General features: G+C 40.5%; 1 protein-coding gene and 1 pseudogene across 2 annotated transcripts in view; one reads left to right on the top strand and one right to left on the bottom strand.

The window, feature by feature from the left end:
* Nucleotides 1-12,811, top strand: part of PLBD1 (phospholipase B domain containing 1) — an 89,823-nt gene that overhangs the window by 35,952 nt on the left and 41,060 nt on the right. The window lies entirely within an intron of this gene.
* On the bottom strand, nt 2,975-4,163 carry LOC102283896 (dnaJ homolog subfamily A member 1-like; annotated as a pseudogene).

The raw sequence follows: 12,811 nt of genomic DNA, 5'->3' as shown, positions 1-12,811 counted from the left end.
GGAAAGATCCCCTAGAGGAGGGCATGGCCATGCACTCCAGTATTCTTGCCTGGAGATTCCAATGGACAGAGGGTCACAAAGAATCAGACTTGACTGAGCACGCACCCACAAGCAGTTCAGAATATTACACTCCTGTCCCAAACACTTGTCTCCAGAATGGACTGGTTTTACTGAGGCATCATGGAGGGAGGGGAGATGTTTAAGTAGTGATTGTCTGTCTTGTGTCCTTCTCTGGAGCATCTACGGAAGTGGAAGGATCTCACTGAGTCTTTAGCTTTGGTGTTTCCCCACCTGACATCAGATGAGGCTTCCATGGTCTCCCTGGTCTCCAGTTGCACAATCAATGCCATTGACGCTGCGATAGTCACCCCAAGTGTTAGTCCTCTGCCCCGAGAAGGTTCATTAGCTCCCAATGTCCTCTTATTCCACCCTAGACCTGACAAGAGCAACTTTGGCTGCCCGCTAAAACTCAAGGTGGGTGCAGAGTTTGCTGCATTTAGCTCATGAGCCCAGACAGTCCAGGAAGCCATCTCTGCTTCCCCAGGCAACCTTGGAGGAAACATCAGGGCTCTTGCTTCTAAGCAACTAAATCAAGTCACCCAACATACCTGTAGTTTCTGCATTCCATTCCCCTGAACTATGAGGCCAGGGCAGAAGATCTCTTACCTGTCACCCACATACCTGTCTAGCTTTATTGCTGTTCTCTCCCTCCATTTTAGAGGTGATAGAAAAGGGATCAACTTGATAGAGAATATGGCAGCATAAGAGATATATAAATAAAAGTTAAATGCAATTCCTCAATTAAAAAAAAATACTTAAAAATAATTTGAAGGAAACGGCTTCATGAAGTTTGTTGACGTCAAGGACCATAAGAGATTTCAAAGGATTTTAATGTTTTTTGCCTGGATCTGCTGGGCCCTTGTCCTTGAAACAAATACTTTAAATATGCTTAAGGAAAACTTGAAGAATTGTTTTCTTTTGCTTTGTAATCAGTATATTAAAGAGACATTCATATATTTCAAGAATTGCTTAAATCCTGATACCCAGTTGCAGTGCTAGAAACTCTTAGATAAAGGATATCTAGATTTCCACTGTGCCGAGGGCCAAATTCCCATTTTTGAAAGCTGAGTCATGGCCTGCTTACAGTGCTGAACTCTAGGTCAACAAAAGCCTCAGGCTTCCCATGTGGCGCAAGTGGTAAAGAACCCACCAGATAATGCAGGAGACTCAAGAGATTAGGTTCAATCCTTGGGTCGGGAAAATTACCTGGAGTAGGAAATGGCAACCCATTACAATATTCTTGCCTGAAAAATTCCATAGACAGAGAGGCCTGGTAGGCTACAGTGCATGGGGTCACAAAGAGTCGAACAAGACTCAGCACAGCACAGCACAGTACAGTACAAAAAGCATCAAATGAAAACCAGAACTCAGACTTTAGGTAAAATTCCAGTCCAGAGAGTGCAAGGAGCTCACAATTCGACCTACTCTGCTCTAAATTTAGAGCAAATGGTAGACAAAATGTGCCACAAGAGAGCTTCGTGGTAATATAGCTGGTCCCCCAAACAGGGTTGAACAACTCTTGAACCAGAAATGGGGCAGAAAACAAAGAGAGGGAGTATGGATCTGCTGGGCCCTTGTCCTTGGAACAAACACTTTAAATATGCTTAAGGAAAACTTGAAGAATTGTTTTCTTTTGCTTTGTAATCAGTATATTAAAGAGACATTCATACATTTCAAGAATTGCTTAAATTCTGATACCCAGATTTAAGCTTGTGAACATATGATTTTAAACATACAATTAAAGCTATTCATCATAATTTGCTATAGTACCAACATTAAATTACAGTTACTCTGGAGTATAAGTTAAATGGTTTAAAGTAAGCCTACAACATACCTACAAAAACACCTTCCTATCTCATACATGCAAATTACTTCTCCATGTAAAGGCCTCATCACTCTAAGTTTCCCTGCTCCAGAAGTCACTACTCTAAGGCTTACTGTGGTCTGAAGAGAAGGGGGAGGGAAAAAAAGTAACAAGGACCAATAGCTATATATATTAATAAAAGACGACACAGCAGAAGAGAATGCAGTTCTATAAATGCAAGCCCTCAAGAAGCAGCATGTTATGATAAACCCCTTCTTTAGAAAGGCATCATTTCTATCACTGATAGCACAGGCTAAATTAAATTGTACAGCATGCCATCTTCAAATAACAGTTGAGGCAATAGAATAAATATAGAAGCATCACAGTGAATCCCACTTAATACAACTGTACAGACCAACACTTCTCTACAAATTAAGTTCTTTGTCTGACTGCCAGTTAAATACAATTTTAATTTCATAGCTTAACAATTAAGGGTCATACCCTGAAGTCAATACATATACCTGGCATTTCAGTCTAAGCTATTCCATGTACATAGCTGAAATCTATTACAAAGTATGGCCTAACAAATGCTATGCTAAGTCACTTCAGTCGTGTCCGACTCTGTGCGACCCCATAGACGGCAGCCCATCAGGCTCCCCTGTCCCTGGGATTCTCCAGGCAAGAGTACTGGAGTGGGCTGCCATTTCCTTCTCCAATGCATGAAAGGGAAAAGTGAAAGTGAAGTCGCTCAGTCGTGTCCGACTCTTAGCAACCCCATGGATTGCAGCCTAACAGGCTCCTCCGTCCTTGGGATTTTCCAAGCAAGAGTACTGGAGTGGGGTGCCATTGCCTTCTCCGAACAAATGCTAGGGGAAATTTTTTAAAGTAGTTTTTACAAGTATTAAACTTATCTTGCACACTTAAGTCATCATACATACAGGGCAAAGTCAGAGCTTTTATATTCCAGTTTATTCTTCATTTAACTTTTAAAACACTACTATAGTTGAATATTAAAACAAAAGCAAGTAGTGAGCATATTATGATTATAGCCCTTCACTCAATCACTACTGCAAATAAAACACTCGCAGTGAGTGTTATTCACCGACCCTACTAAGAGGTCTGACACTGAACACCACCCCTAGGATGATGTTCATCATCCACATATGCTTCTCCGTTGTAATGGTGCCATCGTTCCTGATTTGGATCAAAGTCCACTAATTCTACCTGGTCCATTTCATCAGTCTCTTCTACCTCCTTCCTCTCAGGCAGAAATTTTTCCAGCAAAGAGAGTTCATCAGGAGAGAGAAAGCCATTCTCAGGAAAGTTTACCTTAAATTCAATGATTAGGCGACCCTTTTCATATGGCCTATGATAAATTGGCATGCCTTCATTTAGCACACACTTGAGATCTCCATGGGTAACAATCTGACCTGGATGAGAAGTGATGACTATGAGTCAGTTGTCAAGAGTAGATATTGGCTTCTGGAAGCCACACAATGCCTCAGTCAACTGTATATCCATACACATGAAAAGCTCTTCTCCTTGTTGAGTAAAAACAGCATGGTCCTTCTGATCTAAAGCAAGGATAATATCTCCTGGCTCCGGTCCTGGTTCTTGGTCTCCTTCACCATGGAATGTTATCTTGTGGCCATCTTTCACGCCTTTGTCAATATGAACTTCTAGAATTTTCTTTTCTCAAACTGTCTTCCTTCTGTTGCAGCTTTTACATCTATCTTTAGGACTGATCCACTCCCCATGGCCCTGGCAGTCCATGCAGACAGACTGAATTTGCTGAACCATTCTAGGTCTTATTTGATGAATTCTTATTTGTATTCCAGTACTTTGGCAACTGGGACAGCATTCTGCCACTCCTTTCTTACCACTTCAGCCTTCACATTTGTCACAAATCACATTCTTTTGCAGAGCTACTTTTCTTGTTGCACCATTATATAAAAAGGTTACTGCAAGTTGACGCACAACGTTTTTACCTCCCTCTCTCTCTCTGCATCCTGTCTCCTCCTCTGAAAAACATATCAAAGATGTCCGTGGGGGAGCCCAAACCACCACCTGCTCCACCGTCTTTAATTGCCTGTTCTCCTCCTTTGTCGTATGATTCCCTTTTCTTTGCATCAGAGAGCACTTCATAAGCTTGAGAAATCCATTTAAATGTCTCACCTTCATTTGGATTCTTATCAGGGTGGTATTTCAAGGCCAGTTTCCTGTAAGCCTTTTTCAATTCTTCTTGGGTGGCATTGGGTTTGACCCCCAAGACATCATAAGAAGTAGTTTTTTTCACCATTTTCACCTGCCAATTAGCAGGCCGATGCCAGTGTCAGGGAGTGGGGAGGAGCGAGTTGCTGTGCACAGCTCAGGCAGCCACAGCTCCTCCGCCTCTCACTGGGCCCTTGTCTTTGGAACAAACACTTTAAATATGCTTAAGGTACTCTAAGTTATAAATGAAGGAAAACTTGAAGAATTAGTGGGACAAGAAGGAAGATAAGAAGACAGGTAGATATTTAATAAGAACTTGTTTGAAATATAAATGAAAATTAGGGAAATTAATTTTTTAAAATATTAATAAGTGGGTAAACCTTGGCCAAGACAAAGTCAGAGAAATAATTTCTGAATCAAACACTGGTATTGAGGGATTTACATAGTACACTGCCCAGAGAGAGAAAGGGGTAAAAATAACGAGAGAGCTGTTATTAAATAGAGAGATTTGATTAAGAAACTCCAACATATGTCTATCAGAAGCCCCAGAAAAAAACAATATAAACAAAAATCGGAGGGAATTTCAGATAAGGAGGAGTTAACAGGGTAGTAGTTGAGAATTGATCAAAATTGAAAAAGACGTGAAGGGAATTCCCTATGGCCTAGTGGTTAGGATTCCAGGCTTTCACTGCCATGGCCCAAGTTCAGTTCCTGCTTGGGGAACCGAGATCCTGCAAATCACCCAGTGCAGCCAAAGCAAAGAAAGGAAAAAACAAAAAACAAAAAACAAAACACTTTCAGTGTTCCCCAGCAGTCCAGTGGTTAGGATTAAACACTTTCACTGCCATGGGCCCAGGTTCGATTCCCTGGTCAGGGACCTAAGATCCCACAAGGTACGTAGTGCAGCAAAAACACAACAAATAAACAAAGGAGTCCTTGGTTAGAAGACACAGCCTATTAAATTGCTACAACCCAGAGGGTGAAACTACAGAGAACTGAGGATAAAGGGAATAATTTTATCTTTATCAACTGAGCTATCAGGGAAGCCCAATATTTTAAAAGTACTAAGGAAAAATAACTAGAGTTTTAAAACCATTTAAATTATCCAAGAGCAAGGGCAAAATAAGGATATTTTTAGATAAATAAAATATTTCACCATGCCCAGACTTCTATTAACCTGTTGATATTATAGGACATACACTGACAAGAATAGCAGGAGGGAATATTTGGGATATAAGGAACAATCATTAACACAAGAAAGAAAGAAAATAAGATTTAATTGTAAAACTTTGAAAATTTTTAATTTTTTTAATTGAAAAGGTAAAACTAAATCTTCTAACAATAACATGATGGATGATGTCAATGGGTAGGTAAAGCTTGCTAAGATGTATATGTTTGGAGGAGAGAAATATAAAATTCATTTAGATTTTATATGGGAATTCCCTGGTAGTCCAGTGGTTGACTCTGTGCTTCCATTGCAGGGGCACCGGTTGCTCCCTGGTCGGGGAACTAAGATCTCATCTGCCACTTTGTGCAGCCAAAAACAAACAAAAATTCACTTAGATTTTATAATAAAATGCATAGTTATGAATGTTTTTGAAATTTTTAATGATGGTTGCCCTTAGGATCGGAGAAGGCAATGGCACCCCACTCCAGTACTCTTGCTTGGAAAATCCCATGGATGGAGGAGCCTGGTAGGCTGCAGTCCATGGGGTCGAGAAGAGTCGGACACGACTGAGCGACTTCACTTTTACTTTTCACTTTCCTGCATTGGAGAAGGAAATGGCAACCCACTCCAGTGTTCTTGCCTGGAGAATCCCAGGGACAGGGGAACCTGGTGGGCTGCCGTCTATGGGGTCGAACAGAGTCGGACACGACTGAAGTGATGCACCAGCAGCAGCAGCAGCAGCCCTCAGGGTGGACATACAGCTGACCCTTGAACAATGCTGGGGTTAGAGGCATTGGTACACCCATCCCCAGCCCTATGCAATCAAAAACCCTCATGTAGACTTATAATTGGCCCTCCATATTTAAAGAGTATGTATTTTTTTCTTTATCCACATGTAAGTGGACCCTTGTAATACAAACACATGTTGTTCAAAAGTCAATTGTACATTTTATGGCTTCTAAATTAGCAGAAGCTAAAAGAAGGATAATAAAATGTTATCTAATAGGGAAAATATAAAAGAACGATGAAGAAAGGGATGGTAATTGGAAAACAGGACAGATTATAAAATGAATATTATAAAAATGAATCCAAGTATATTAAAATCACAATAGATGTAAAAGGATTATTTTCATTAATTAAAAATGTTCAAAAAAATAAATAAATAAAAATGTTCAATTGAGCAGATGTTGGTCAAGGACACTAACATGCCACCAGTAGGTAAATAAGTCCTAGAGATCTAAGGCACAGTGTAGTGGTTGTAATCAACCATCCTGATTGTAAACTTCAGAGCTGCCAAGAGATTAGATCTTAATTGTTCTCATCACAAAAAATGAAATTATAATTATGTACCACGATAGACGGAGAAGGCAATGGCAACCTACTCCAGTGCTCTTGCCTGGAAACTCCCATGGATGGAGGAGCCTGGTAGGCTGCAGTCCATGGGGTCGTGAAGAGTCAGACATGACTGAGCAACTTCCCTTTCACTTTTCACTTTCATGCATTGGAGAAGGAAATGGCAACTCACTCCAGCGTTCTTGCCTGGAGAATCCCAGGGAAGGAGGAGCCTGGTAGGCTGCTGTCTGTGCGGTCACACAGAGTCAGACACGACTGAAGTGACTTACCAGTAGCAGCAGCAGCAACCATGATAGAGGTGTTAACTAATACTATGGTGGCAATCATACTGAAACAGATAAATGTATCAAATCATTACACAATGTTATATGTCAAGTATAGCTCACCAAAAATGCTTACTGTATATCATATGAGGGACATTTAATTTTTTAAATAAGTTTTAAAGAAGCTCAAATAGCCAATAATCCTGAGGGGAATGGAAATTAAAACAACATATCATTTCAAATACATCGAATTGTTGAAAATTTGAAAGTCTGATATGCCAAGTGTTGGTGAGGCTATGGAACAAAGAGAAATCTAACATGTAGTTCAGAAGAATGTAATTTGGTACAATCACTATGGAGAACAATTTGGCAATATCTATAACTCTAGGTATATAGAATATTCACCCCAGCATTTTTATATGTGTGTGTGTATATATATATATTCTAGAAAAACAAATGTGTAAAAAGAGATATTTACAAGAATGTTTGAAGTTGTATTATAATAGTGAAAAATTAAAAACCAGTTAAATGTTTATCATCAGATCAGATCAGTCACTCAGTCATGTCCGACTCTTTGCGACCCCATGAATCGCAGCACGCCAGGCCTCCCTGTCCATCACCAACTCCCGGAGTTCACTCAGACTCACGTCCATCGAGTCAGTGATGCCATCCAGCCATCTCATCTTATGTCGTCCCCTTCTCCTCCTGCCCCCAATACCTCCCAGCATCAGAGTCTTTTCCAATAAGTCAACTCTTCGCATGAGGTGGCCAAAGTACTGGAGTTTCAGGTTCAGCATCATTCCTTCCAAAGAAATCCCAGGACTGATCTCCTTCAGAATGGACTGGTTGGATCTCCTTGCAGTCCATGGGACTCTCGAGAGTCTTCTCCAGCACCACACTTCAATAGCATCAATTCTTTGGTGCTCCGCTTTCTTCACAGTCCAACTCTCACATCCATACATGACCACAGGAAAAACCATAGCCTTGACTAGATGAACCTTTGTTGGCAAAGTAATGTCTCTGCTTTTGAATATGCTATCTAGGTTGGTCATAACTTTCCTTCCAAGGAGTAAGCGTCTTTTAATTTCATGGCTGCAGTCACCATCTGTAGTGATTTTGGAGCCCAGAAAAATAAAGTCTGCCACTGTTTCCACTGTTTCCCCATCTATTTCCCATGAAGTGGTGGGACCAGATGCCATGATCTTCGTTTTCTGAATGTTGAGCTTTAAGCCAACTTTTTCACTCTCCACTTTCACTTTCATCAAGAGGCTTTTGAGTTCTTCACTTTCTGCCATAAGGGTGGCGTCATCTGCATATCTGAGGTTATTGAGATTTCTCCTAGCAGTCTCGATTCCAGCTTGTGTTTCTTCCAGTCCAGCGTTTCTCATGATGTACTCTGCATATAAGTTAAATAAACAGGGTGACAATATACAGCCTTGACGAACTCCTTTTCCTATTTGGAACCAGTCTGTTGTTCCATGTCCAGTTCTAACTGTTGCTTCCTGACCTGCATACAGATTTCTCAAGAGGCAGATCAGGTGTTCTGGTATTCCCATCTCTTTCAGAATTTCCCACAGTTTATTGTGATCCACACAGTCAAAGGCTTTGGCATAGTCAATAAAGCAGAAACATATTTTCCTGGAACTGTCTTGATTTTTCAGTGATCCAGGGGATGTTGGCAATTTGATCTCTGGTTCCTCTGCCTTTTCTAAAACCAGCTTGAACATCTAGAAGTTCATGGTTCACATATTGCTGAAGCCTGGCTTGGAGAATTTTGAGCATTACTTTACTAGCGTGTGAGATGAGTGCAATTGTGCGGTAGTTTCAACATTCTTTGGCATTGCCTTTCTTTGGGTTTGGAATGAAAACTGACCTTTTCTGGTCCTGTGGCCACTGCTGAGTTTTCCAAATTTGCTGGCATATTGAGTGCAGCACTTTCACAGCATCATCTTTCAGGATTTGAAATAGCTCAACTGGAATTCCATCACCTCCACTAGCTTTGTTCATAGTGATGCTTTCTAAGGCCCACTTAACTTCATATTCCAGGATGTCTGGCTCTAGGTCAGTGATCACACCATCGTGATTATCTGGGTCGTGAAGATCTTTTTTGTACAGTTCTTCTGTGTATTCTTGCCATCTCTTCTTAATATCTTCTGCTTCTGTTAGGTCCATACCATTTCTGTCCTTTATCGAGCTCATCTTTGCATGAAATGTTCCTTTGGTATTTCTGATTTTCTTGAAGAGATCTCTAGTCTTTCCCATTCTGTTGTTTCCCTCTATTTCTTTGCATTGATTGCTGAGGAAGGCTTTCTTATCTCTCCTTGGTATTCTTTGGAACTCTGCATTCAGATGCTTGTATCTTTCCTTTTCTCCTTTGCTTTCTGCTTCTCTTCTTTTCATAGCTATTTGTAAGTCCTCCCCAGACAGCCATTTTGCTTTTTTGCACTTCTTTTCTATGGGAGTGGTCTTGATCCCTGTCTGCTGTACAATGTCACGAACCTCATTCCATAGTTCATCAGGCACTCTATCTATCAGATCTAGGCCCTTAAATCTATTTCTCACTTCCACTGTATAATCATAAGGAATTTGATTAGGTCATACCTGAATGGTCTAGTGGTTTTCCCTACTTTCTTCAATATAAGTCTGAATTTGGCAATAAGGAGTTCATGGTCTGAGCCACAGTCAGCTCCTGGTCTTGTTTTTGTTGACTGTATAGAGCTTCTCCATCTTTGGGTGCAAAGAATATAATCAATCTGATTTCGGTGTTGACCATGTGGTGATGTCCATGTATAGAGTCTTCTCTTGTGTTGTTGGAAGAGGGTGTTTGCTATGACCAGTGCATTTTCTTGGAAAAACTCTATCAGTCTTGGCCCTGCTTCATTCCCTATTCCAAGGCCAAATTTGCCTGTTATTCCAGGTATTTCTTGACTTCCTACTTTTGCATTCCAGTCCCCTATAATGAAAAGGACATCTTTTTGGGGTGTTAGTTCTAAAAGGTCTTGTAGGTCTCCATAGAACCGTTCAGCTTCTTCAGCGTTACTGGTTGGGGCATAGACTTGGATTACTGTGATATTGAATGGTTTGCCTTGGAAATGAACAGAGATCATTCTGTCATTTTTGAGATTACATCCAAGTACTGTATTTCGGAGTCTTTTGTTGACCATGATGGCCACTCCATTTCTTCTGAGGGATTCCTGCCCGCAGTAGTAGATATAATGGTCATCTGAGTTAAATTCACCCATTCCAGTCCATTTGAGTTCGCTGATTCCTAGAATGTCAACATTCACTCTTGCCATCTCTTGTTTGACCACTTCCAATATGCCTTGATTCATGGACCTGACATTCCAGATTCCTATGCAATATTGCTCTTTACAGCATCGGACCTTGCTTCTATCACCAGTCACATCCACAGCTGGGTATTGTTTTTGCTTTGGCTGCATCATAGGACTGCATAAATGAATTTTTACATAGTCATAGTATGGAATACCATCAGCACATGAAAATAATAAATTTAATCTGATAATAACATAGATAATTCTTTTAAAATGTCATATGGAGGGGTGGGAGGTGTGAAGGAGGTTTAAGAGGGAGGGGATGTATGTATACCTATCACTGATTCATGCTGATATATGGCAGAAACAAACACAATATTGTAAAGCAATTATCCTCCAACTAAAGCATTTAAAAAAAGAGTTGACCATGTTATTTAGACCACTTCCAGAATAAATTATATTAATGTAATTTAATACTATAGATTTGTATTAAATAAATATTATGACACTAAATGCAAAAAATTTTAAAAATGTCATGTGGAAACAACAAGTTAGAGTGGTAGATGGTATGATATTATTTATTTGTTTATATATGTTCTGAAACATGATAAATAATGCTATACATTCAGTTTAGTTCAATCGCTCAGTCATGTCCAACTCTTTGCAACCCCATGAATTGCAGCACACCAGGCTTCCCTGTCCATCACCAACTCCCAGAGCTTGCTCAAACTCATATCCAGTAAGTTGGGGTGCCATCCAGCCATCTCATCCTCTGTTGTCCCCTTCTCCTCCTGCCTTCAATCTTTCCCAGCGTCAGGGTCTTTTCCAGTGAGTCAGTTCCTCGTATCAGGTGGCCAAAGTATTGGAGCTTCAGCTTCAGCATCAGTCCTTCCAATTCAGGACTGATTTCCATTACAATTGACTGGTTTGATCTCCTTGCAGTGCAAGGGACTCTCAAGAGTCTTCTCCAACAACACAGTTCAAAAGCATCAGTTCTTCAGCGCTCAGCTTTCTTTATGGTCCAACTCTCACATCCATATATGACTACTGGAAAACCGTAGCTTTGACTAGATGGACCTTTGTCGGCAAAGTAATCTCTCTGCTTTTTAATATAATGTCTAGGTTTGTCATAGCATTTCTTCCAAGGAGCAAGCATCTTTTAATTTCATGGCTGCAATCACCATCTGCAGTGATTTTGGAGCCCCCAAAAATAAAGTCCTTTACTGTTTCCATTGTTTCCCCATCTATTTGCCATGAAGTAATGGGACCGGATGCCATGATCTTAGTTTTCTGAATGTTGAGTTTTAAACCAGCTTTTTCACTCTCCTCTTTCACTTTCACCAAGAGGCTCTTTAGTTCCTCTTCGCTTCTGCCATAAGGGTAGTGTCATCTGCACATCTGAGGTTATTGATATTTCTCCCTGAAATCTTGATTCCAGCTTGTGCTTCATCCAGCCCAGCATTTCACATGATGTACTCTGCATATAAGTTAAATAAGCAGGGTGACAATATACAGCCTTAATGTACTCCTTTCCCAATTTGGAACCAGTCCATTCTTCCATGTCCAGTTCTAACTGTTGCTTCTTGACCTGCATACAGATTTCTCAGGAGGAAGGTAAGGTGGTCTGGTATTCCCATCTCTAAGAATTTTCCAGTTTGTTGTGATCCACACTGTCAAAGGCTTTCATGTAGTCAATAAAGTAGAAGTAGATAAAGTAGAAGTAGATGTTTTTATGGAACTCTCTTGCTTTTTCAGTGATCCAACAGATCTTGTCAATTTGATCACTGGTTCCTCTGCCTTTTCTAAATCCAGCTTGAACATCTGGAAGTTCACGGTTCAGGTACTGTTGAAGTCTAGCTTGGAGAATTTTGAGCATGTGAGATGAGTGCAATTGTGTGGTAGTTTTAACATTCTTTGGCATTGCCTTTCTTTGGGTTTGGAATGAAAACTGACCTTTTTCAGTCCTGTGGCCACTGCTGAGTTTTCCAAATTTGCTGGCATATTGAATGAAGAACTTTCACAGCATCATCTTTTAGGATTTGAAATAGTTCAACTGGAATTCCATCACCTCCACTAACTTTGTTCATAATAGTGCTTCCTAAGGCCTACTTGATTCGCATTCCAGGATGTATGGCTCTAGGTGAGTGATCTCACCATTGTGGTTATCTGGGTCATGCAGATCTTTTTTGTATAGTTCTTCTGTGTATTCTTGCCACCTCTTCTTAATATCTTCTGCTTCTGTTAGGTCCATATTATTTCTGTCCTTTATTGAGCTCATCTTTGCATGAAATGTTCCCTTGGTATCTCTAATTTTCTTGAAGAGATCTCTGGTCTTTCCCATTCTATTGTTTTTCCTCTGTTTCTTTGCATTGATCAGTTAGGAAGGCTTTTTTATCTCCTTGCTATTCTTTGGAACCCCACAGTCAGTCTTTCCCATCAGGAAGCTTCCATAAGCCTCTTAACCTTATCTATCAGAGGCAGATAGAAAGCAAACCAAAGTCGTAGAAAACTAACCAAACTGATCACATGGATCACTGCCTTGTCTAACTCAATGAAACTATGAGTCATGCCATTTAGGGCCACCCAAGATGGATGGGTCATGCTGGACAGTTCTGACAAAATGTGGTTCACTGGAGAAGGGAGAAGTGAATGGCAAACCACTCCAGTAGTCTTGCCTTGA

This window comes from Bos mutus, chromosome 5 (assembly GCF_027580195.1).
Source record: "Bos mutus isolate GX-2022 chromosome 5, NWIPB_WYAK_1.1, whole genome shotgun sequence".
NCBI lineage: Eukaryota > Metazoa > Chordata > Mammalia > Artiodactyla > Bovidae > Bos > Bos mutus.
Note: the sequence above shows the minus strand (reverse complement) of the source record. Positions and strands in the feature narration are given on the sequence as shown.